This window comes from Balaenoptera physalus (assembly GCF_965194825.1).
Source record: "Balaenoptera physalus genome assembly, chromosome: 6".
Taxonomy (NCBI): domain Eukaryota; kingdom Metazoa; phylum Chordata; class Mammalia; order Artiodactyla; family Balaenopteridae; genus Balaenoptera; species Balaenoptera physalus.
In genome coordinates, this window is record NC_138885.1 from 118,606,917 (window position 1) to 118,633,335 (window position 26,419).

A 26,419-nucleotide genomic window follows, 5' to 3' on the forward strand; every position below is an offset into this window, starting at 1 on the left:
GTTGGTCAACGTCACTTTAGTTTCTGCAACTTCCAAAAGTACTTCTATTCATTTCAAATTCATTATCTGCTGTTCCACTGTTTGCTAAGATTGCTACCAGCAATATCACCACGACCACCTGGTTTACATGATCACCAAAGTGGGCATTTTCACCAAAAGCCACTTTGACAGCTACTGACAGTCACTGGTCCCTTCTCTTAGTCACAGCTTTCCTCGCTTCAGCTGTAAATATGCACTTTGGTAATTGTGAATTATCTAGGGTAAGGGGCAAAGGTAACAAAAACAAACTCTTGCCCCTGCCTGCCATCTTGATCGGCCGCTGCTGTCCAATATAATCAAGAGGTGTCCTTTCACATTTTCCTGAATGCCACCCACAAAGACAGGTTCACTGTCAAGCGGGCACTTCGAGAGTCTGCTGGAATTACCTCTCTGGCTCATCCTGCTTCCCACCCTTGGGGCCCTTCACCAGAGCCAGATTGGAAGCCTGGCGTTTCATGCCAATGTGAGCGTGCCATCTGTGAGGAGAACCTGCCTAGTTAACTCAAGGCCCCACAAAGTGCCGCTGTGTTTGCTGAGTGCCCTGGGTGAGGCCCCAGGGATGCTTCCCGGACGACCTGAGAGGTAGGTGTTTCCTAGCTCAGCAGACTTTAGGGGAGGAGACAGGAACACAGGGATCTGAAACCTTTATATGTGGCTACCTGTACATCATAGTTTCTGTAACAACAGAACCTCAGATAAAAAGGAGAAAAAGACCAGCAAAAGCAAATACACAATGTGTGACTCAGGTTGAAATTATAACCTGTCAGTAGTCTAGAGGCCCTAAGACCTTAACAGTGGCCACTTGCTTCAAAGACCAGGCATGTGCCCCTTAAAAATGGACTGGACCTGGTAGACAGCTTTAAGAAAGCTGTCAAGTTACTTACTGTACCATGTTGCTCTGGTAGTGAGCTTGTAAAATGTTTGGCAAAAACCACCAGAAAAATAATTTCAATTTCTCAAGCAGAATATTACAACAATAACACATCAAGACCTACCAATGAATGAGGGGAAATACAAATTGTTATACTACAGCTAGATAGAAAGAAGGCTGTAATTTTATGTCTATTTCAGCTCTCTGCACAAGGTAACCTTTCTTAAAATGTAACATTTCGTAAAAATGTAAACTTTATGAGAGCAAATGAGGTATTGGAAAATGGTTAGAAAGTTCACGGTAACCTTACAAACTCACATGTCCTCAACTGTAACGTCCTTGAGGATCTGGCAGTCGTCCACATTCCATACAGCCCGATCGTCCCAAAACTCGGAGGCAAGAAGAATGGCTCCCAAAACAATTCTTTTCCAGTTAGTGGGGCAAATGTCGATCTCAGCATAAGTTAAAAGCCTTTCTAAGTAAACCTGCAAAAGTAGAGCACTGATCTTTGATTTTCGTTCAGTTTAAGTGCTGTGATAAGAATTGTTAGGAATGACAGATTTCATCTCTTTTTGACACCCCTTTTATTCCTAGGTTCTACAAAGACTTTGCTCAGCCAAGCCAAGGCCAGAGGCCAGGTCACAGTTGTAAGTCAGATATTTCTGTGAGTCTGATATTTCTACTCTGCCCGTGTGAATTTCCAACCCAATTTTGGTCACAGGAATGAAAGGACATCTCAGCAAAGGGCATTCTAAAGACACGCATTGTATTATTACCTTCCCACTTGTCAAGGGCAGCACATACAGCCCAGTGTCGACTTCAACTGTTCAGTAAATGCTTGAGTGCCTATCACGTGCAATGTTAACTACAAGACTGGTGGTGGTTGCATGGCGATTTTACATAACGCTTGAGTGTGTAAAATTCTGGTAAGACTGAGCACATCTTTACCTTCTCTTCAGAGTCAGTCACCAGTCCTTTTGTGGCATGAACTTGAAGATAAAAACTGGTGGTCAAGAGAGCCTCCCAGTGGCTGCTGCGTGGCACAGCAGGACAGGCAGTACAAAGGGGCTTTACAACTGTCAAGTATTCCCATATTTTAGTGCCTTTTGAAGGAACACACATGCATACAAAGGGTAGTCCTTTTCATAGCCCCAATTTTTCACATCTCCATTATCATTTCATTATTCATTTCTGTCTTACATAATCTGCAGCTTAGTCAATTCTTTTGGTTTTAAGGTGGGAAGACCTGCCTGTGTCTGTATCCCTGGGGCTCCTCTAAACCTGCCGGTTTGTGAGATGATTTCACGGTTTCTTTTACATGTATCAAATGTCTACCCTACAAAGAACTGGATGGAGTTAACAGCTGAGCAAAGATTAGAGAGGTAAGCTGTGATTTGTTGTTACCTCTGTAGAAGAGTGTATATGCCATTTGACAAAAAGAAAAATGTCCAGTTTGAAAGAGTCTGTTTACTCTCTGAAGGGTTATCAGATTGACAGCTCAGATTCGCCCATGCCCTCCAAACTCTACTGTGTTTTCAAACACGGGTATTGAGATTATATGTTCTTAGTGAAATTCGGCTCCCATTCCCCAAAGAACTCAGCACTCTCTAGTACCCTAAGAACGACTCTCCCCGCAAGGTTCAACTCTCTACTTTATGGGACTCATCAGAGGCACTGAAACGACACTGGCAATCTCTCAACTTCCTCTCACCTTTGTACTGGCAAACTTGGTACACGTGCTGATATTCATTTATCCCACTTGCCCTCCTGTCTCGGAGGAAGCGAGATTTCTTTCTTTTCACTGAAGCTAACTCTCCTATGAATGAAGTTGATCCCACCTCACTTCTGCAGAGCACTGTGCCCACAGTTAGTCTCCTTTTGAACAACTTCTCCCTGTCAGAGGCTTCCTCCAGTGTGAATGCTTCCATGTCCCCAGCCTGTCCCCCACTGCCCCTAGACGGCGTCCTCAGGCCTGAGGCCAGCTCCTCATCTCCCATCCTCTCCTTAACCCACTTCAGTCAGCCTCCTGCTGCTACCACTCTACAGAGACTACTCTTGCCGTGGTCACCGGTGCCTTCACACAAACAACCCAGAGCTCTTCGTCCCAGAGCTCCACTCCCCAGGCCTTCCCTCATAAATGAAAGAGCACTGCCACACGCCCAGTCGCTGAGACCAAAAACCTGCACTTGAGTGTATCCTGCTCCAATCTGTTAGGACTTCTTGTTATCTCTACCTTCACTGGTACCCTGACCGCTTTTCTGTCTGTCACTTCTGACTTGTATCGCTGCCACTGCCTAACTTCTCTGCCTCCCAACAGACTACAGTCTGTTCTCCCCAAAGCAGCCAGGAGAGCCTCTTAAATTAAGAGTACTTTATGCGCCTGCTCCAGATCTGCCAGAGGCTTCCCATCAAACAAATACCTTCTTCCCGTGGCCTGCAAGTTACGAGGCCCTGTGCGGTACGGCCTTGTCCTTCCGTGACCTCATCACCTATGCTCTTTCCCTCATTCCCCGCTCGGATCACAATGGCCACCTTGCTTTTCCTTGAACACACAGAACAAGTTCCTGTCTCAGAGCCTTGCACTTGTCCCCTCTGCCCGTAATGCCAGCGTACCTGATCTTCCTCAGTTCAGCCAGGTCCTGGGTTCAAACATTACCTCTTTAAAGAGGCTCTTCCTGAGCTTTCTAGTAAGCCCCTCTAATCACTTTATCCCTTTACCTTGCTTTCTCTTCATGGTTTTTACCACCACTTGAAATAGTCATCTTTTAAAAAACACTCATTAAAAAAAAACACTTATACTTTGCTATACACCTGAAACTAACACAACACTGTAAATCAACTGTACTCCGATAAAAAAAAAAAAAAAAAAAAATTTACGTCTTCCACACTTGCTCCATAAAGGCGAGAACTTTATTTATCCAACTTGTTCTCTCCTCCACCCCCCACATGTAGAAAAGTGACACAGAGTAGGTATTCAGTGACATGGTATTTATGACATGAGCAACTTCTTGGTAGCATTTAGCGTTTGGACCATACTCTCCTTCTTGAACCTCTCCTGGTGTCTCTTAGGGTTCTCTGCTGGGTTTCCTACCACTGTAGCCACTCCTCTGGGGATCTGTCCCTTAAGTGCTGACAGTCTCTAGTAGGATCTATCTTCTACCCACTTTTTATTTTACATACTTTCTCTGCATTTGAACAGCTACACTTAATTCCCTCCCTCTAGTTCAGATTCATGCTCCAATCCCATATATTCAAATGATTACTAGACACTGCCATTCTGCTGTCTCGCAGGTACATCAAGCTTAACTTGGCTACAAAGAAATGCCCCTCTTCCAACCCAAATACTCTCCTTCCTGCATTTCCTAGCTCTCCATACGCAAGCACCATTCCTGCCTCTCTCAAGCATGTGCTAAGCACTCCAAGTGGCCTGTAGCGCCAAGAAAAGGCCTGTGTCTGATCCAGTACCCACTGAGGGGTCTCTTTTCAAAAGGACAAGCCTCCTGTCCTAAATTCTGCCTTGATAGGAGCAGGCAGTGAGTGGCCTAAGTATTCCTTCCCTGCAGACCACGCAGCTGACTTTCCCCCCTACAGGTTTGCTATAGGGAGGAGTAAAACAATCCCAACTACCTCTCACTTGAATATGATTTATTATTCAAATGATAAAATCTTACCATAGGAATTAGGAATGGATGACAAAAAGGTCCTTACACAGCTGTAGCTTAGCAGGCTAACTAGAGTAAAGCCTTCTGAAGTCCTACTGGCACCCTAGTCCTGGGCAACTTCACATGCAGGCAATAAGAGGACAGCAGGGATGGTTAACACCATTATCCATTATCCAAGGAACAGAGAACTGAGGGCAGTAGTTCTCAGTCAGGACACACATCAGAACTGCCTAGGCAGTGCAGTCTGGGACTCAGCTTCAAACTGCCCGGAACCTGTTTCTGCCTGTGGACCAGAGCGCTCAGTGATTGCCCCGCCCCACCACCACCACACGCGTCGTCTGTGTGTGCGTGTGTGCACTGTGCGTGCGTGTGTCCCCTCAGGTGTGGAAGGAGAAACCAGAAATCTCTCCTGCTGCCTTTAATAGCAATTGTTTTGTGATGAGAAAAGCAATGGCAACGTTTTAAATCATAATGATGATTAAAGCTCAAATGTGTATACTTTACTTTCTTTTGATAGGTTTCTCTGAATAAAGTTCTAATGATCGTTTCAGGAACCTACTTTCATTTGGGAAAAACAGGACCATACCATGTGTACAAGACAGAAATTTCTACAGATGCTTTATGAAAGAAAAAATATCTTACCAAAGTTACTACTGCACCTTCAGCAGTTAGCTGTGCGGCACTAGAAAGAGTATGAACAAATCCGTAAATGAATTTGTGTTCAGGATCATGCTCGAAGTATTCCTCTGGAATCTTTTCTCGCTGAAGGGAGAAAAAATGCAATTTAAGTATCCACGGAAGAAAAATACTTAAAAGTACCCTTAAGATAGCAGTCTTCACACTTGGGCCCACGTGCCCCTTAAAATAATTCTGATTGGGTGACATGTCTTGTAGTCTTTTAAATCTAAACAATGGGATCCTAAAATACCACAGTGATCCAGTACTCACCACCATTCATTAAAGAAAAATACAGGCACAACCGCAGAAAATTTATGTATTTCCACGTTCCTCCCCACAGAATTCTAACCAAATGTAAACTATTGGGTTGGCCAAAAAGTTCATTTGGTTTTAAGTAAAAATAAAAGACACAGTTTTCATTTTCACCAAGCATTTTATTGAACAATATATTCACTAACCAAACAAACTTTTTGGCCAACCCAATACTTTTAGGCTCAAAAGTCTTGCTGATCACCATATGTCATACTTTTCTGTAGTCAACTTTGAAAACACATTTCCAGTGTCCTGTAACCATAAGGCTCTAAGAATGTGCTGTCCTGTACAGCAGTCGCCAGCCACGTGTGGCCACAGAGCACCCGGAGAAGTGAATTTTAAAACTTTGTCATTTTAATTCGTTTAAAATGTAAACAGTTTTCTAATTTTCTTCTTAGAGGCCTTATCATATTAGGTTTATTTACAAATATTTATATTGTTTGATGCTATGGAACATCATCCTTTAAAAAGATACATTTTCTGTTACTTGGGTATGTTTACTTACCTGCTCACTATTCACACAAAGTGCAACTCGGTTCATATCCATCAACCCCTTATACAACACGCCTTCGGGAAAATGACTAGACACAACATGGCGTGGGGAAGAAGACTTAAAGGAAGATGAATTTGACTTCGAGCTGGAGGAAGTAATTTTCTTCTAGTAATTAATTTCAAAGCAAATCAGCATGAAATAAACACAACTGTATAAGAGAAAAATACCACTTCAATAAAACTGACACTTACTGTGAGTGGATGTAATCTCTCATCAAAAATATCCAAGGATCTATCTGCAACTCTATAAAATAAGAATGTGCATTTAAAAAATTAATTCAGGACTTACTATCTTAGTAAAATATCGGCTAGGAGTAGAGAGAGGGGTAGAGGAAGCTTAACCTTCAACGAAGCAAACAGTTTTATAAATTCTTCTCCTGGATTCCACCCTTAGAAAGGTTTCCTGACCTATTTTTACTCAGCACATCAAGTTCTGTGAAACCTTTTCTACAACAACCAGCCAGAGTTGCCTCTATAAGCACTGACCCTCCCTAACAGGCAATGCTAGTAAACCAATATATTTTCACCCCTCTAACCTCACACTGGAATATGCAAGAACATTTTATGAAGCAGTGGTGGTGGGCAATAAATTCTTCTCACTTCAATCAATGTGAATATGAGATTCATGGTTTTTTCCCGTTTTTTTCTCTTTAGTTCTTTATATCCTTATTGTGTATTTCTTCTTGTCTCTTTTAAATAGTTTGAGTTAAAAATGTAATTGTCTTTTTATTTTAAAAGAAACCAGGCTTTTTAATTTAAAATTTCACCACACTAATACACTGCGCTCATTTGAACAGCGGTTCTCTAAATGTGGTCTGCAGGCCTCTGGGATTCTCCCCTATCCCCTCCTTCAGGAGGCCCAAGAGGTCAAAACTGCTTTTATAAGAATACTAAGACACTACCTGCCCTTCACATTGTGTGACATTTGCTATGGATGTATAAAAGCAAAAGTGGGTAAAACTGCTGGTTTCTGAGCATGAATCAAGGCAGTGGTACCAAACTGAATTAGAAGTCATTCAATTATTCACTGCCACTTGCAGTTAAAAAGTCTGCTTGAAGAACATCCTTGATAAAAGAGTAAAAATTAATAGTGTTCTTAAACCTTGGTCCTTCTTTTTAATATTCTGAATAAGTGGAAAGTATGCATTAAGCACTTTTACATACTGAAATATGGCTGTGTTAAGGAAAAGCACTTGTGACTTGGCGGTAAGTCATTTTTTTCATAGAACACCATCTTTATTTGAAACACTTTTTTCATCGAACACCATCGTTATTTGAATGTACAACTGACACAGTCATTCTTTCAAAAATGAACAAAGTGAGCCTGTCACTTCAAGGAAAATAACTCTAAAGTTATTTGTTGCCAATGATAAAATTCAAGCCATCAAGCTAAAAATATCAGGAGTTTTGGAAAACTTCTACCTTCGATTGTGAACTTGACAACTTCTCAACACTTAAAAGACTTTTCTGGTAAGACTGGTGGTGATACTAACAAAAGTGAGTTTTTGACACTGTCTAAAGAAATGTGAACCAATACTTTCCAAATGACCAATGTATAATATTATAAAGTCAGGTACAGGTAAAAAGATCTACTCAGTATGCATGACAGATCAATGGGTATTAATTTAACATAGTATTTATTACAAGTTCATTGATATGATTTAGAATTCCATTTTAACTAATTTAAGAAACTAGCACATGCAGACTTTTGGTACAGTATCAAAGAATATACCAAATTATCTGAAGGCTTTAAAAATACACCTTTTTCCAACTATATATCTGCAAGCGGCTGGATCTTCTTCATATTGTTTCTTCAAAACAAATGACTGAAGACAGAAGAGATATGAGAATCAGCTGTCTTCTATTGAGGAGATACTTTTCTCTCAATATTTTTTGTTGTGGAAAATAGTTATTTTTCATTAAAAAAAATGATTTATGTTGAACACTGGGGTTCCCAATCAGGGGTGATTTCGTCCCCCAGGGGACTTCTGGCCATGGCTGGAGACAGTTTTGGTTGTCGTAATGTGGAGGGAAGAAGGTGCTACTGGCATCTAGTGAGTAGAGGCCAAGGGTGCTGCTATATATCCTATAACACACAGGACGACACCCCACAACAAAGCATTATCTAGCTCAAAATTTCAGTAGTGCTAAGGCACACCCTGTTTTAATATACAATGAATTTAATTTTTTAAATTCTCAATTTCAATTTCTAATACAGTAAATTATCAATATAACCCATATAAACAAATACTCTTTGGGATGCTCAGTAACCTAAGAATTAAGGGTCCTAAGAGAAAAATAAATGATTCACTTCTATATTGTAATAAAAGCACTCTAATAATAAAAGCTTATGCCAGTAACATCTATAGTTATTACCTAACACTAAACTTGATACCTTGTAAATTAATTAGCTGGAATAACAAGATAGGTTTCAAAAGAGCTCACCTGTTCTTGATGTGGTAATATATTGCTAAGGTCATACTGTGGAGGAAAAAAAATACATTGTCATCACTGATTTTTATCATATCAGGCCTGAAGACATTTTTAAAAAGGGGTTAGCAAGGAGGGAAGACCTTCCAGAGGCCCAGTGGCCCCGAAATCCTCGAATTCAGAACAGTACCACATGGGTGCTTTCCCCCTTGTTTTAGGTTCTTCAGCTTTTAGCAAAATTAGGAGACCCAAAATGCTAGATATGCTGTTAGAAGGCATGTTTTGGTTGATTATTATAATATATAAATTATTACATATGTCCCCTGTCATTTGTCCTTCTACCCACAAAACCTTCTGTCCTGTACAAGTTATATCTATCTATACACATGCTTAAATTTAAGCCATATAGTAGTTTGTGTGTGGGTGTGTGTGTGTGTGTGTGTGGTTGTTTTGTTAGCCCCTGCATTTCAGTTGATTTAGTTCGCTATCCACCTACCCATCCGTTTTCCATTATTTCCCTAAAAGTAAATAATAAAAGTGCTCTATACCAAAATGATTTCAAATCACTTTTACATAATTATTAGAAAATTTAATAGCAAAATTTTATAGCCACAAAACTGATGATAGGTCTAGCTATCCTGAAATAAGCAGTGCTAATAAGACAGCATAATACTACACAGTATCCTATTAATGACAGGTATTTCCAAATTATTTTAAATAAAGTATTAACGAACAGATAGATACAAGTCCTTAGGTAGTCTTTTTTAAGTTACTATATTCCTAAGTTATTCACAGATGTTGTATATTAGGCAACAAAGGGGTTCTCTGGTTAAGTTATATGCTCCCCTTTGTTCTCAGTGTCTAAAATGAAACTCAAAATAATTGAGGGAAGGCAAATCTGAATTTTAGAATAGGTCTATAGAATCTTAGCACTTGTATAAAGGCCTGTAACACCGTTAGCATCAAAGATGGATACTTCTATAGTGCTTCCAAGTTTCATCTTCAAATTGATTTTAAAATCACAGCATTAGAAGTTTTATGATGGAAAGGACCACTGAACCGTAGATGACATTTAATTAAACCACCCATTTTACAGATAAGGGAACCAAGGCTTAAAACTGACTTACCTAAGGTCCCACTAATTATCAGAAGCAGTTCTCTTTCTCCTGCCCTCTAACCAAATAGTGGCTCCCAAGCTCAGCTGCACACTGGGATCATCTGAGAAGCTTTAAAAACTGCCTGGCTTCTGCTTCAAGATGTTCTGATTTAACCGGCACTGGGTATGACTTGGGCATCAGGACTGTTTTTAAAGATCCCCAGATGACTGCAGCGTGCAGCAAAGTTTAGGGATGAATGAGTTAGGGTTAAGATCGGAGAATCACTCGGGATGCTTTTGTCCATATAATCATGCTTCACATCATTCCCCATCTTGTCAACAGGTGTGTGTGCGTGGGTGAGAGAGAGACAGACAGACAGACAGACACACAGACACTGTGTCTTGGAGGCGGGGGCAGGCGGGTGGACTTTGTGCATCCAGAAACATATATCTTGAAAAGTTGCATAAGTGATTCTAATAAGGCTCACCTACCCCACTGAGAACAGCTACCCCACTGAAAACTAACCCCATGATAAACATTTTCAAAATCATTCCTAAAAGCCAATTGGCCCTATTAATTTTCTCAGTAAACCTTTATTTCACCAATAATGAATGTGATGAATGATCATTTCTAAAACTTCATGAGAGCAAATTAAAATTTACTGTACTTCCAAAAATTAGACTAGGTCGGGAAAAAAAAGGATGAAACCTTCTTGTCTGAGCAAGGTAAATCTTTTTTTTTTTTTTTTAATTTTATTTAATTTTACTTAATTTGGGATGCATGGGGTCTTTGTTACTGCGCGCGGGCTTTCTCTAGTTGCCAAGAGCGGGGGCTGCTCTTTGTCGTGGTGCGCGGCCTTCTCACTGTGGTGGCTTCTCTTGTTGCACGGCACGGGCTCTAGGTGCGTGGGCTTCAGTAGTTGCACACGGGCTCAGTAGTTGTGGCTCGCGGGCTCTACGGCACAGGCTCAGTAGTTGTGGCGCACGGGTTTAATTGCTCTGCGGCATGTGGGATCTTCCCAGACCAGGGCTCGAACCTGTGTCACCTGCGTTGGCAGGCAGATTCTTAAACCACTACACCACCAGGGAAGTCCCTGAGCAAGGTTTACTTTCAAAGTACTTTTGAATTATATACTGGACATCAGACTCTTTTGAATTCAAAAGAAGCTGCGACTCTAGCCAAAGTAGAGTGGTTTTTGTACCCACAGATTCAGTGTCTTGGCTGAAGAAAAACATTGAGTGATTATGTGATAAGTGCCCAAACTCAGGACTTTAGAGATGGGGCTCAGTTTTTGCTGAAACATGACTTGACTGCAACTATTATTGTAAGCAAGAGAGGAAAGTTACATTATTATGACTGTGAACTTGCTGTCTTTAATTAAAGTAGAAGTTACTGAGAATTTAAATAGCTAAAAAAAAAGCTGGCACATTAAAAACCAATTAAAAATACAATTAGCTTATAAAATTAAGACAACAAATAAAATTAAGGATAAGGACATTAATATTTTCAAATAGCATTTCCCAAACTGTGTTCTGGAAAATCAACATTCATATCCTAAGGAGATGTTAATGTTTCGTGGACAACCGCGAGGGAGGAGGCAAGAAGCTCTGCATCCCGTTTGGTTTTTTTCTCTTAAATAAGCTTGAAAGGTTCATCATTAGGGTGTTTTGAAAGTGCATCTCCAATTGTGGACTATGAGGTGCTCCCAGAAATTAAAGAATAGTTTCCATCATCATGACACTGTTCGTGTCTCCTTAAGTATAAGCCTGACCACAGCCATGTTTCCGAAACCTCACCTCTTTTATTGTTCTCTGCTGTGAGTGATACAGTGTGTTGGAGATATATATATATAAACAAAACTTAAATGTGTCTATTAAGTTAAAACCTCAGTTGAACAAATTTCATCTACAAAGAAATTAAGCTTGAGTGTGTATTTCTTAAGACTGGTTTGATATATTCTCCCCCTCTTTGGGGGACAGGAAGGAGAAGTAAAATTTCATACAGAAAGAGTGCAGGAAAAAAAAAAAAGCACAGTGGGATAAATCTGACAAACTCCAATTAAATTTAAATGCAGATTCGCTTTGGTGCCAGCAGGGGACAAGCTGTTCCTTCTTCTAAGAGCAGCTTCCAAAGTAGTGCACGTTGTTTGAGGACTACAACTCATACAGTAATAATTGTCTCTAGAAACAGCCAATCAAAAGCACCTCTCTTTCTCACTGTGTTCAACAATGGCTTAGCAACAGAAACGCGTCAAATAAAGATTTATACTTTTTCTGGGATTTCTTATTTGCTAACTGGCTTTCCCTTCTATCATGCGCTCTAAGATTAAAATGGAAACTGAAAATTCATATTTAGGTCCTTGAAATCAATCTATAGTTGACACCAGTTTTTTAACCTGATCACTGAAAAGGACAATTCAAATGAATGAACTTATGTATGGCTAGGATGCTTTTAGCGATAAGGGGGTCTGTCACTCAGCCCTTGGCAACCTACTTGTACTCACCATTTTACTGTGGTTCTAAGATTAGGCTGGCTGACCGTGCTGTCATCTAGAAATATTGTTGAGCATGAGCTATACTTTTTAGTAAGCTGCCCTGGAGATACCTGAAGGGGAAGGGAAATAGAAGAAAATGTCACAGTAAGTTAAACCTATCAAGTGTGTGTTTTTCCTCGGTTAAAATGTCAAACGATAAAGCATTAAGATTTTTCTTACACTCCATGAACTGCCTGAGTGTGATATCATGTGCAGCTCTATGGGAAACCTCTATACTCTGACTTCCACAGACGAGCTTTGAGAAATGGGTTATAAAATGCTGCCTTGATATAGTACCTATAATCAAACCTGGCAAGCACCTATTATAAATTACCTTTATAATAATGTAAAAAGTTTAGAATAAGATTTCAGGGTTTTTTCCTTAAGCAATGAAATGCAGCTGAGATTTCCTATTTCTATTCATTTACTACAATAAAACGTAATGCTTTATATAATACCGATGTAGGAGCATTTCACTGCAGTAAATGAACACCAATAATAAATGTTCAGGAGACAGTGTGACGAAACAAACGTTTTCCAATCAGAGGCTGGGCATGCCAGGGCTGCTCTATCACTAAAAAGCTGGGGGCCATAAGTCTCTCTGGGCCTCAATTTCCTTATCTGGAGGACAAAAAGGTACTGCTTAAAGATTCTCTCGCATCCAAAAAAAACGGATAAAACAACTCTGAGAATTTAACTTCTCACTTCATGTTTAAGTAAGACTGCCATTACATTACTCAAGTGAGAACCTCAGAGAATACTTGCCATTCATTTCAAAATTGTACTAGTTCTGTTCTACGTGTTATTTGACACTCCTGCCTCACCCATGCTGCTCTCTGCCTGCAATGCCTTTTTCTTCCTCCTGTCCCAGCAAGCTTGACCCCATCTGCCTCTAGGATCCCTTTGCCAGCAGGCACACCACAAAACTTCTCACTTTCTGCACACTCACACATCTAATTTACCAACTGTTCCATGGTCTCAGCTGCTTGCATAGTACCACCCTCTTAAGTAAACAAGCTTCTCCAGGTTAGGAAGATTCTTCTCCTACCTCCAGCTACTGAGCACAGAATCTGGGACAAATTAGGATTCGACAAGTGTTTGAGAAATTATTTAAGATCAGTTACAACTGGAGGTAAATCTTACTAAAGGTACAAATTCGTGAGAATTTATCTACAGTGGTGTTGGATAGGTGACAAAGAACTTTTTGAGACCCTCTAGAGAATGAACTATCTTTAAAACACTTTAGAAGTATCCATTTATTTGTGAAGAGCCCATGAACACGGCAATAGTCAAATACTAAAATGGCCTAAACTATGTTAGGACAACTCTGTTCCTTAAAGTAAGGCCAATAACCAAATCCCAATCACTGAAAGCCACTGGAAGGAAGAGTAGCATTCTTTAATACCACAGAATACGAACAATTTTAAAGCTGGGTTTTGGTTTTGGTTTTTGTTTGTTTACTAATTCAGATGAGCCTTCCTTCCTCCTATTCATATAAAATAGTTTTCACCATGCTGTCACACTCTCCCATCAATGTCCTCCACAAATACATGAAAGGTGAGGCAGGGAGAAAATCTAGTTGATGCTTTTTAAAATACAGAGCATTTAAATAAAAATTGCCAGTATCCAATAATCAGAAATATCCAAATGGCATATATAAAACACCATTTTGCTTGTTTCAGATGCTTTATGCAAAGCCACTTATTCCTTATTAACAAAAAGTTCTAGATGTAACATATTTGAAACAGTATCACTATTTGGAAGACTAATTTCTCCTTCAAGCTAGAAATGTTTTAAACTAAAACTCTGATATGGTCCTTAAGCTATTTGGTTAATGTGTAATTTTAGAATCTCAAAAAACAGATACAGCATGAAAAATGAAAATTCACTCATTCAAATACTTTGATTCTAAACGAAGCAGGTTATCTTTTAAGGTCACTACTATTAGGGTATAATATGACATACACTACACGTAATAAAAGTCAATGCTGACCAAAAATCTATATATATGAGGGGAATAAAAATAGTAAGGAAATGTACCAAAATATAGACTAGTTGGTAGAGCTTTGGGTGCTATTTATCCTGTTTTCCTCTATTAAAAACTTTTTTTTCTATTATGAATGTATATTGATTTGTCTTTGGAAATATTACTGCTAAAACATTTAAAATTTTTAATTAGATGTGCTCTATAATCCTATGGGGGCTCATTTAAGTTGTATCAGCAACTTACAGTCTACTGGCTCGATCCTACAAAAGAAACACTTCCACAGGCCTACTCCTGAAACTATTCAAACTTTCCAGCATCTAGTGTTCACTAAAGGATGGCAGAATTGAAGCCTCTGAGCAAAGCCTAGATATGTTAGCTGCCAGCAGATTACTTTCCTCTCATCTTGCTTGAAAATTTAAGATAACTGTCCCTTATGATTAAAGCTTTACCATTGCTGGCTCACAACCTCAATAAACTGCACTGACACACATAAGGGTATAAAATGCAAATACAAAAAAAAAAAAAAAACAAGTAGCAAAAAACACTACTGACAGTTTAATGTTCATAGGTATTATTTCAATTGGTCACTGAAGAAGAGTATTTATCTTCATTCAGCACTAAGGACAAAATACATGGACTTTTACAATCTTTATAAGGGGAAAGGTTGCTTAGTAGACTGCAGGTTTAATGGTGAAGACTAGAAAATAATCATACCTAGGAGGCTAGTAAGTAACAACCCTCAAAGCTTATCATTAAAGGTCAAGTACCTGTTGAAATCCTGCCCCCACCCAATGACTCTTCCTATTGTGCCTACTGCCTCTGATTTTAACCCATTAAAAGAATAAAGCTGGAGAGAGCGAGAGTACGAAGTGCGGCAACCCGAGTCATGGCAGGACAGGCATTTAGAAAGTTTCTTCCCCTCTTTGACCGAGTATTAGTTGAAAGAAGTGCACCCGAAGTTGTAACCAAAGGAGGCATTATGCTTCCAGAAAAATCGCAAGGAAAAGTATTGCAAGCAATGGTAGTAGCTGTTGGATCAGGCTCTAAAGGAAAGGGTGGAGAGATTCAACCAGTTAGTGTGAAAGTTGGAGATAAAGTTCTTCTCCCAGAATATGGAGGCACCAAAGTAGTTCTAGATGACAAGGATTATTTCTTATTTAGAGATGGTGACATTCTTGGAAAATATGTCGACTAAAATAAGTCACTATTGAAATGGCATCACGTGAAGCTGCCCGTTCCCCCAATGGCATCACGTGAAGCTGCCACTGAAGTTCTGAAATCTTTCATCCTGTAAATAATTTCCGTGTTTCTTTTATAATAAAGTAATGATATCCAAACTAATGATATTCATTGTCTCTGAAATTTCGTTTTCTCTGTATTGATTTAAACATTCCCAAATAAAAGTATATAAATGAAAAAAAAAAAAAAAGAGAGAGAATAAAGCTGAAGTTCACTTTTTTCTTCCCCCTTTTCACAAGTTTTGGATACGTTTATTAAGAATCAATGACTTTCACTGAAAAGTCTGTAATACTCCATCTATGTTGCACATTAATGGACAATATGGTAGGGTGAGTGGTTTGAATAGAATTCATACTCAAGGCCTTAGTAGAAAAGTATAATATTCTAATTATAGGTATAATCAAAAATATTGTCTGAATTAATATCGTTAATTATATTGCATTAAACTTCAAACTCAGAACCTATATTCAAAGAATAAATCTAAGTTTGAGTAGACTGACCACAAATCTATTTCCTCTCCCCCTTCTTTCAGATATCATCTCATTAGAATTAAAGGCATTTTTTAAAAAAGCTATACATAAGACAGGATAAACAGCAGATGATTTTTAATGTTTGAAAGGTGAAAAGACTAGATAAAGGAGTGGTAACTGACATGGCAGAACAGAGGAAGCACAACCTTGGTACCTACAGAGGCTGACTAGGACAGGAACAAGAAAACCAGTTTGTCTTACAGAACCCAAGGCAGGCTCAGAGTTCAGAGGCGTGGTCCCCAAATCCTTGCAGTGAGGCCCATCAGTTAACGAGTTGTCCAAGTGATGCTTCCAATTAGATCTTAACAGACAGCCAAGGACCATCACACGTTTGAGGGAAGCCCCCAACAAGTAAGAGATCAAAACAGGAAGAAGGAATGGGACTTCCCTGGTGGCGCAGTGGTTAAGAATCCGCCTGCCAATGCAGGGGACACGGGTTCGAGCCCTGGCCCAGAAAGATCCCACATACCACAGAGCAACTGAGCCCATGCGCCACAACTACTGAGCCTGCGCTCTAGAGCCCATGAGCCGCAACTACTGAAGCCCGCACGCCCTAGAGCCTGTGCTCCGCAACAAGAGAAGCCACTGCAATGAGAAGCCCACGCACCCAGCAAAGAGTAGGCCCAGCTCACCGCAACCAGAGAAAGCCCACGTGCAGAAACCAAGACCCAATGCAGCCAAAAAATAAATAAATAAAATAAAATATAAGGACGCTTTAAAAAAAAACAAAACAAAACGGGAAGAAGGAATTGATGGGAGTGATAAAAACTCAGGAGCAAATGAAAACTTGAAATTGCATCAGTGAAAAAAAGAATGACAGGATATAAGAGAACTCTATAAATTGAAAATAAGGTAGACAAAACAATATATTCAATAGAAGGATTAGAGCACAGTCAAGGAAATCTCCAGGAAGCAGGACAAAAAGACAAAATGCAAAGCAGGAGGGGAAAAAAGTTAGCGATCTGGTAAGTCTAAGACTTCCAACATCTGAATAATAGGAACCTGGAAGAAAAAAACAGAATATCAAAGAAACACACCAAAAAGGTCTATACCAAACCAAATTATGAAATTTCAAAATCCCAGGGAGAGGGAAGGTACTAAAAGGTTCCCGAGAAGGAAGGGATGGGGGAAAATGACTAAAATCGGTAATGTACAATGTACCATACAATGTCAACAGGTTTAAGAGCAACAGTGTAAATGAGAAGATGAGAGGGAAATGTCTTTAGAACGGCAAAAATTAGTTTCAACTGAGAATTCTATACTTTATCAAATAGAAGGAGTTTCAGAGAGGCTAGATCTCTCTAAACTTTCTGCCCATGTGCCCTTTTCCCAGGAAAATGTGCTCCAGTAAAACAAGGAAGTATAACAAGACAAGAGGGAAACAGAATCTAGGACATAGGGGATCCAACATAAGAGAGCAGAGTTATGTGAGATCCCAGATGACTTCACACAGATATCCCAGGAAAAGAGGCATAGAGCAGGCCTAGGGGAACACTAGTCTATATGGGAGTAGGAAGACAAAAGATTGGGGCAAAGTGTCTCCAAGAAAAAAATGGAACAGATGTGGCTTAGTAGACGGAAAATAGTTTTCATAGGCATGTGACAAATGTTAAAACATTTGGGGAAAAAAATAGCTGTTAGAAAACAGGCAAGTGAATATAGTCAGGAAATTAATTCCACAGAAAAAATGAAGAATGTGAAAGCAGGGAGACCGGGCAGGGAGCTACTTACTGCATTTGGCTGTGTGAGATCACGTTGGCTAGGAAAAGGGGGATTGGGTTATCCTAGAGAAGTGCAGAAGTGCTCCAATTTCATTAATATTTAAGAAAAAGAATGAAGGGTGTACAAGGAGGAGGCACAGTCAGAGAACTATATGGCTCAGCAATGCACAATATTTGCAGAGTCGTAGTAATGTAAACATTGATTCTGATTTAATAAAAACTGATACATGTTGAGGGAACACAGGGAGGGAAATAACGTCATGGTGGAGCGAAGAAGCTCAGCTTTCACCTGCTATGACAAGAAGTCAATGGACAGTGCTAAAAATTAACTTACCTGTTATACTTTTATTACTTTGGTTAAAAAATAAGATCAAAAAAATAAGGCAAAAGAATTTAAGGCAGATCTTTATACTACAACCGTATTAGTGAAATTTAACGTAAATGTCAGAACCCTTAAAAAATGGGCACTACTAAGTCAAAGACTTTCCTGAATCCATTTGATAATTAGGAAAATAGAGATTTAGAAAATCTACAAAAAAGAGGTCCATGCTAACAGTATTGGATCCATCATATTTTTAGGAATCATGGCAGACATATTTTTAATTCAAACTATTAATTTCTTAACTTTTCAACTGTTTACTTACATGGTTGAAATGGTTGCTCCTCCTCTTTTCCCGCACTAAGAATAAAAAAAATTAACTGATGAATTCTGATACAAATGCCATAGAAAAATAAAAGTAGTCACTAATTATCTGATGGATTACCAATAACACAATGAGATAGAATTCCATTCTATTTTTTAAAATAATTTCCAACAAAATATATAATTTAAATCACCCAGCAAGATGAGTCCTATAAATAAAATCTAAAAACTTAGTTTCACTTTTTTGACCTAATAGATATTCTGTATTAGGCACAAATGAAAGACTCCCCATTTACAAAAGAAAAGGACAAAGCAAATCAGGCCAGGTGAGAAACTTAGCTAATAAAAAAATGTACCTGCTGCATAGCTGAACTACTAGCCAGGAGTATTTTCTCAGTCTTCATTTACACACAGCTTACTTTAATTACCACAATCTACAGATGACGACTCTAAGAACCAGTTTCTGGCCAGGCACTCGTCTCCCAACGCACCAGGATCTCTGGAAGCATCCTGAACCACTTAATGGTAACCTACTCAAATACCTTACTGAAAAAATACACAACTGGAAAGTAACCTATGTTAAACGTAAATTTTAAAATGAGTGTGCTGACCTAAATGAACATATCTACAGCACACAAAACGGTTTTGCTCCAACAAAGGCCAGAAGAATAAAAGCCTGAAGAGGGTCTTAGGCCACACTCTTGCTCACATTGCCTCCTTTAACTCCAGACAGGCATCACAGGCACGGATTCCTTAAGGCTGAAGAGAGAGACAGGCATGGGACAGCTTTTCTTTTACTGTCTCCAGAGCCCCTCTACATGTGAGCAGCTCATGGCTCTGGAAGAAACTGAGAAATAGAGCAATCCTAACCAGAAAGGAGTGGCTCAAGTACACACACTAGAAAAATGCAAGTTAGAAACCCCAGGAGCTTCCAGGTTGGTGAGCATGTAGTACCCTTGCAGAGGGCATCAAAGCTCTGTGCCCTGTCCCCATGCCTGGCCCTATGCATCTCTTCCATCTGGCTGTTCCTGAGTTATATCCTTTTATAAAAACCAGTGATCTAACGGAAAAAAACCAAAAGCAAAACAACAACAACAAAAAACCAAACCTCCGTTTTTTATTGTGCTGCATCACTTTAAATATTATGGAATGTTCACTTCTTGTATTCCTGCTCTCGTAATCAACTGAAAAACTTGGTCACGTATGGCTTTTTAGCAAATAAACTAGGATTTAACATAACATTCAGGAAGACAAGCAGGCAAGCAGGAGTGCAAAAAATTCTACGGTTCTGATTCTCATCTTAAAACAAGGAGGACACAGGAAATGTATATGAGTTTCACATGCTGAGGATAATCTTCTGGAAAACCCCATATGGCATGTTGCTCTTATTACCCTGGCACAGCACTACATTAGGATGAGAAAGTTTTGAATAGCTTAAAAGTTCTGAGTAGCATAAATCTGGATGTGAGATAGGCTCGTCTGGTTGAACACTGTGTAAAACAGGGCCAAAATCACAAGGCTCAATTCCCACATATAACAACTGATTTTTCTGATTTGACCAAATGAAAACCTAACTGTGACCTAAACCCTATCATTTGTCTTTAACATATGTGCTCTTCGGAGCAAGGGGAAAAGGACAAAGTAGCATGGAGAAATAGACCACATCTAAATCATGTGGCCAGTTGACTATGTTGATAAAGAGGTGGCAAAATGTATAAACAGATAGTCTAAGTGTTCTCCTCCCTAAAACACTGACAACTAAAGGAAACTGTATCATCAACATATTAAAATAAGACAAGTGAATACATAAAAAAGTGAAACATTTAAACCACTGTAAGAGTTTTTCTAAATACCTCCTATAATACACAAAACAAAAACAGTTTTCACTCTTTTTCTCAGGGAAAAAAAAGCATTGCCTTACCATCTGTTTGAGATTTGCTCGGAAAAATGGTGCTTGCCCTTGGGTGGTCAGAAGGGTTTGGTTCCAAAGCTAAGTCTGTATAGGAAGAAGAGAAAAAGGTGTGGTGATTTAGTTGAGTAGAAAAATACATGATTTTAAAGATAGCTACACATTGATTGAAACCACTTATTAATAGTCTTGAGAAGAGCTTTTAGTAATGACAAAAAGGCAATTTTAGTAAAGGCACAATATAAAAATTCTATTGGGAAACAGCAAAATTGTAGAAACTCTCCATACATGTGGAGAAAAACCATGGCTATGTCTTAGACTTCTTTAACTTGCACCTAAATAATCTATGCCATTTTTAGATGAATCATATATGTGACTCCCCTCCTATTTATCAATTAAAAATTCAGTCACCCTCTTTTAAAGCTGATATTACTAGCACATTCCAGGAACAGTCTCAAGAAGCAAGTTATGCTGTGGCCAACTACTGTCAGATACCAGCTCAATATATCAAATATGCCAAAACGAAGTGAGTTGCTTTTGGCAAATGTTCTTCAGACAATCAAATGGCTAATTCTAACTCCATTCAACAAATGAACTCATTTCATTGGCTGTGGTTTATCTGGGGGCTATTCATCATGGCAGATTTAAGAGGACTACATAAAAGTTCAATGTTCTAATCTAGAGGAACACTTCCATGAGAGTGATTTTTAACTTTGCCCTCTATTTCCAAAGCTAAACTCACTTCTTCATTCCACGCTGCATGATTAATTTGGGGCTTCAATAAGAGTACTTTCTGGAGCAGATCATAGGGCTACTAGAAAAAAATTTTGGCCATACCTACACGAAAAGGTGGGTCTGCCTGTAGCCCACCTTGCACCAAGGTGGGATAGCGTCTTCTATTTAGGCAGAAATACAAAACAAGCACAAGCTACCACACAGGATAGTAAGGTTGTTGTTTCAAACAAACAAACATAAAAGCCCTATGACACTTCCTCAGCAAAGTCCATCTCAAACCATTTAACCAATCTTTTAAGAAACTGGACCAAGATTCAGATAAAGAGTAATGGTTAAGGCAATTATTTCCCAAACCACATAATAACTGATCTGTTTTTGAAAGATGGCTTTGATGGTCAAAGTGAAATACAAATATATCCCTGCCTCTTAGAGAATCCAAAGAATACACACATTGATATATTAAAAACTAATTAGTCTAGTAGTGAATTCTGTCTAACCCAGCATTTCACAAATGTATCTACCTAGAATCCCCTTTTCCCACCCAGAAAGAATGTGGCACGAACAGTAATTTTGGACTTCCCGTTTTAACAGGAATCTGAGCCATCCATTTTAATGTCATTGCCAGCACTAGTAATTTACAGAGCTAAACCAACTGCTTTGTTCTTCATGAAAATTCCTTCACTGAATTTGAAGTTTATCAAGCTGCTTTTGGAGAAAATATTCTATTCAACATTTTTATGTAAAAGACCCATACAATTATTTTAAAGTTTTTTTCTCCTACATATTTGAAAAATTAAGACAATGGGAAAATAAATTATTTCAGCTGTACACAAAATGGCAGGCAGAGACTTTCACAGCTGCCTCTAACCTATAGCTTCCGAAAGAATTCATGACTACTTACCTATACCAAAAAGAAAGTAAATAGACTACATTTGAATCTAAAAAATAAGCAGAAATGTTTGCAAAGTAGCTGTCTTATTTATCAGTGTCTATGGCATGGTAAAACTTAACAATTTTCAATGGAAGTCCAGGAAAATTAAGTGCCAGAATCAAAGAGAAGCAAGCTTTAACACACACACACACACACACACACACACACACACACACACACACACACACACACACACACACACACAGCCGCCAAACCAAGATGTGCTACTACAGATCTAAATACAAAAGTCAAGAAGGCTGGGATAAAAGAAATGACAACATGCAAAAAAAAAAAAGTAAACTTAGCCCAAGTGACCAGAAAAAAGCTGGCACTCTCCCTACTCTATCCTAGGGGGTTCAAAGGTAGGCACAGGATCCAGGAATGGCCAATCAATCACAGCTGTCCTGGGGCTTGCCAAGAAAAGAGAAAGGCAGAACTGTACTCTAGGATCCTTAGCTAGTCTTGAGCTGCTGGACACTCCCCTTGCTATCATGAGGGGAAAGGCTTTTCAGGAGACATCAACAGAGGAGAGCAGAACTGAGGAGATCATTTAACTCCTGGGTCAAGTAGTGCTTAACTCTGTGATGTTCTTTTAACTTGCAACTGAAGGAGACCTGGTTAATCAGCAGTACTGATGATCACACTAAAGGTGGGGAAAGGTAAAAGTCACTTGCTCATTCCTTTATCAAATATCATGAACAAAAATCTGCATGAGACAAAACGATGCTCTGTTTAAAAGTTACACACAACCATTCACAATCATTAACACACAATGATTCACAACTGTTACTTTTAGTTGCTTTTCTTATACGTTAAAAAAAGCTCTAATTAGTGTACAATTTATGTCTTCTTGTTACTAACAAGCGCTCTCCACCCCACTGTTGCATATTTATTGTTTAATGAATACACACTGGCCCATCAAGTGTTATTCCTATACTGGACTTAGCCAATCCCCTATTGCTGGGGATTGGTGCTTACAAAGTTCTATTCTTAAAATATTATGAGGAAAATCTTTATGTACATAGTTTTTTAAAATAATGGTTTTATCTCCTTAGCAAAGATCTTCGGAAGTGGAATGACTAAGCCAAAAGGTTAGATCACTTTCACGGCTCCATGTACAATGCTAAATTGCTTCCTAAAGAAGGTGGGGGGCACATTAGGGTATAATGCTACCAATCATGACATTTTGATTTCCTACCCTTGCTTTGGATACTTGAAAAAAAAAAAAAAAATTCCTACTGATATGAATGAGGAACCTCACTGTAGATCTAATTTGTATTTCTTCTGATTACACAGTTTGACCATTTTCCCACAGTTATCAGTGTTATTTCCACTTTGGTGAGTTGGCCTATCATTTGAATGTACTGTAAACACCAGGGCCCTACTGCTGTCAGTTTGCATGAGGTTTTCAGAAAATATTAATCTTTTGTTTATAGCCTATATAACTAACAATTTTCTATATAACTTGCACTTTTTGCTAATGAAAAATACCACATCACTATCTTATAGAATGGACATGTGAGCCATTAGACAGTAAACTCATACATACACACAATATTTCTGCACTTCCCATGAACTATCTTCCCAAGAGCCTAAGGAGACTATGATAAAACCTACCACACTCTTCACTATCACAAAGGTAAGACTGCCAACTATTAAGCAAAGCTTTACCACCCACCATCCCTCTCATCCCTCTCCCCACCACATGCACACACAGTAATTTAGAGACTTCAGGGAATTACTGTGCATTCAGGAAATTACATGGATTCTTCCGAAAGTTATTTCTTTAGAAACCTCTAAGAATGTTTTACCCAGGAGAAATATTCTTGAGCTCATGATTAGGGGTTATGATTAAAACTGTATTTTAAGACCCATCATTTTTGTATTATCAATTTAAATTGCAACTTATTTGACAGCATGATAGGTCGATGTAGAAAAAGTATGATTAAAAAAAAATTAAACTCGGTCTTCATGTAAACATTCCTCAGAGGAAACCTGTAAAACACCACCGACACTGAGTACTGTTTTTCCTCCAATCTAAGATTCTACCAGTTGTTAAGATCCATCTCAATTGCAGTTGTTAAAAGTGTGAAAACATAGGCAACTTAGAACAAATGAAATGCATTACTGAAGGCTAAAAGTGTTAAAACTATGCTATCAAACTGTCGATAAATGATTTGTCCTTGTTAAAATATTAGAGGGAGAGGGAAGTGACCAAGAAAGCATCTGACAGAAGCAGCATATTTCAGAAAGCGATTAATATCGACATATTGATTTCAATATATTCCAAATAAACAGGAGATGTCAGCAGTTTCTGGGCCAACTGCTGAGCACCAGTTTACTTAACGGTAACCACTGCATTTACTGAACTGCCCTAGCATCCCTATACTGTGCAGTGTATTAGTTTTATGGCTCATAATACAAACATTACAATCTTTACAATTACCATGTAAACTGATGATTTCATCTCTTTGCGTCCACACTTTCCACCGCAGTCAGGGAGTTCCTGCCAGCCAGCCCTGAGCTGGGCTGCCTCACCAGCGGGTACACAGCAGGCTCCTGCACCTGCCAGGCTACTGCTCACCCAAGCCTTGATCCTGCTTTCCTAGCTTCTGACAATCCTGGCTTCCAAACTTCCCAGCTCTGGTTTCCAACTGCTTCTGTACCTGCCTCTACCCTGGTTCTCAGTTTTGCCTTATTTTAATCCTCAATCAGTGTTACAGTGATCATGACTGAGAGGTGACACATAGGTAAGTACACCTGGCTTTATATATTTCTAAAGAGCACTTTACTCAGTTTCTTGGACTTTTAAGAACCTTTCTGGGTTGCAAGTTACCTTCATTTCATTTCACATTACGCAGTGTTACTGTTTTAACTCTTAAGTTTTATTACTTTAATACACTAAAACAACAACAACAAAAAAGGCTGAGAAAAAAGGTAGTATTCCAAAGAAGCTCACATAATGTCAACAATAAATTCTGTTCCTATATGCCATGCATTTGGAATTTACAGTCCTACTCTCTATCAATACTCATTTTTAAAACCTTGGACAACTCAATTTATACCTAAGAGAAGAATTCCTACACTACCTAACTCAGAACATGGTGAGAATCAAATGAAATGCAAGAGCAATCTATATACTACAGCCTATTTTAGACCCTTATTAATATCGCTTTTTTGTTCAAGCCACTGTTGGCTCTCACCTGAGCTACCGCACCAGCCTCCTAACTGGTCTCCCTCTCTGCTTCCTTCCACCCTTACAGTCTATTCTCACACAGTAGCTGGTCTGATCTCCCTCCGCCCTCTCTACCCCCCTTCCCTTTTTCTAAGAATTAACATCATTCCCCTGCATATAATCCTTCAGTGGTTTCCCATTACAATTAGACTAAAATTCATATTTTTTGGTCAAGGCCCACTAGGCATACAAGGTCTTAATCCCCCATATTCCTCCTGGCATTCATTCACTCAGCTGCAGCCACCCATCTTTCTGTCCTTGGCACGCATCAAGCATATTCCCTTCTTAGGAACTGCACAGAAGCCTCTTCTCCCACAGCCTCACACGGCTCTCTTAGGACTGCTCATGGGTCGCTTAAGGAGAGAAGCTGTCTTTAACCACCCCTTGTAAAACTGTCCTCCTCCCCAGCCCATTACCTTCATTTTCTTTCTTAGTGTTCTCACTACCTGATGTTATTCTTGTGTCGTCAGCCCCCAGGCACCTCTAGAAAGTCAGGACCTGAGTTAGGATACGGGTTTTGTCTTGTCTAACCACTGTTTGTCCTGCCTCTGGAATGGTGCCTAATAATCATGTTTCAGTGTACCCAAAACCAGTTAAGGTTTTCCCAATTTTCCCACATCATCTAAGATTTCTTCTAATGCTGTCTTTTGATGTGTCTGTCACCTAGGACCAGAGTTAATTTCAGATCTCTTAGAGTAGTAGTTTAGTTACTCAGAATCAAAGACACAAGACAGGTTACCAAGAACCACGAAAACCTAAAAGAGGAAATCTAATGTTCAGTGAAAAATCAATGGTAACTTTAATTTGGAAAAAGAACATTTAATGTTAAAATACCTTTACTACAAAATGACTCACCCTATGAATTTAATTAAGTCGTAAGACAAAGTGTACAATCAGAATGCTATAGGGAAGTATCAATACAATGCATCAGTTTTTATCTGTGTCCCCTGAATAAAGCATTATAATGGGATTATAAAAGATGCTCAACCATAAAGGCTGGGTAAATGAATTATGCTCCAAGGTTATTCGATGGCCCAGTAAACAGTTGGTAAAAGGCAGGCTGTAGAGCTATGCGCAGTTGCATGGAAAGACATCACCCTGGAGCACTCTCTAGGTGTCAGCATGGTTACAGGAGCTTCATGTCGTTACTTTTCTTTATAACAAAAAGTTACAAAGTGGCACATAAAGAACAATCCCATCTTTGTAAAATAAACACAATGTTATGTTTATATGCATACAAAAGGTTCAGGAAGAATCAACACCAAAATATTAATAAAAATTCTGGATATTCTGAGTGTGAGTGAAGGACTTTTCT

The 26,419-nt window shown here is 39.0% G+C and overlaps 1 pseudogene across 1 annotated transcript in view; it reads right to left on the reverse strand.

The window, feature by feature from the left end:
* The window catches only part of LOC309662886 (cyclin-Y-like protein 1), a 41,911-nt pseudogene that overhangs the window by 12,108 nt on the left and 3,384 nt on the right, over positions 1 to 26,419 (reverse strand). Inside the window, exons 2-8 of the transcript in view lie at positions 20,216 to 20,290; positions 18,296 to 18,330; positions 12,145 to 12,245; positions 8,560 to 8,595; positions 6,307 to 6,358; positions 5,215 to 5,334; positions 1,229 to 1,395 (exon numbers count right to left, since the gene is read on the reverse strand). The product of the transcript in view is annotated as a cyclin-Y-like protein 1 (transcript). The remainder of the gene's footprint in view (positions 1 to 1,228; positions 1,396 to 5,214; positions 5,335 to 6,306; positions 6,359 to 8,559; positions 8,596 to 12,144; positions 12,246 to 18,295; positions 18,331 to 20,215; positions 20,291 to 26,419) is intronic.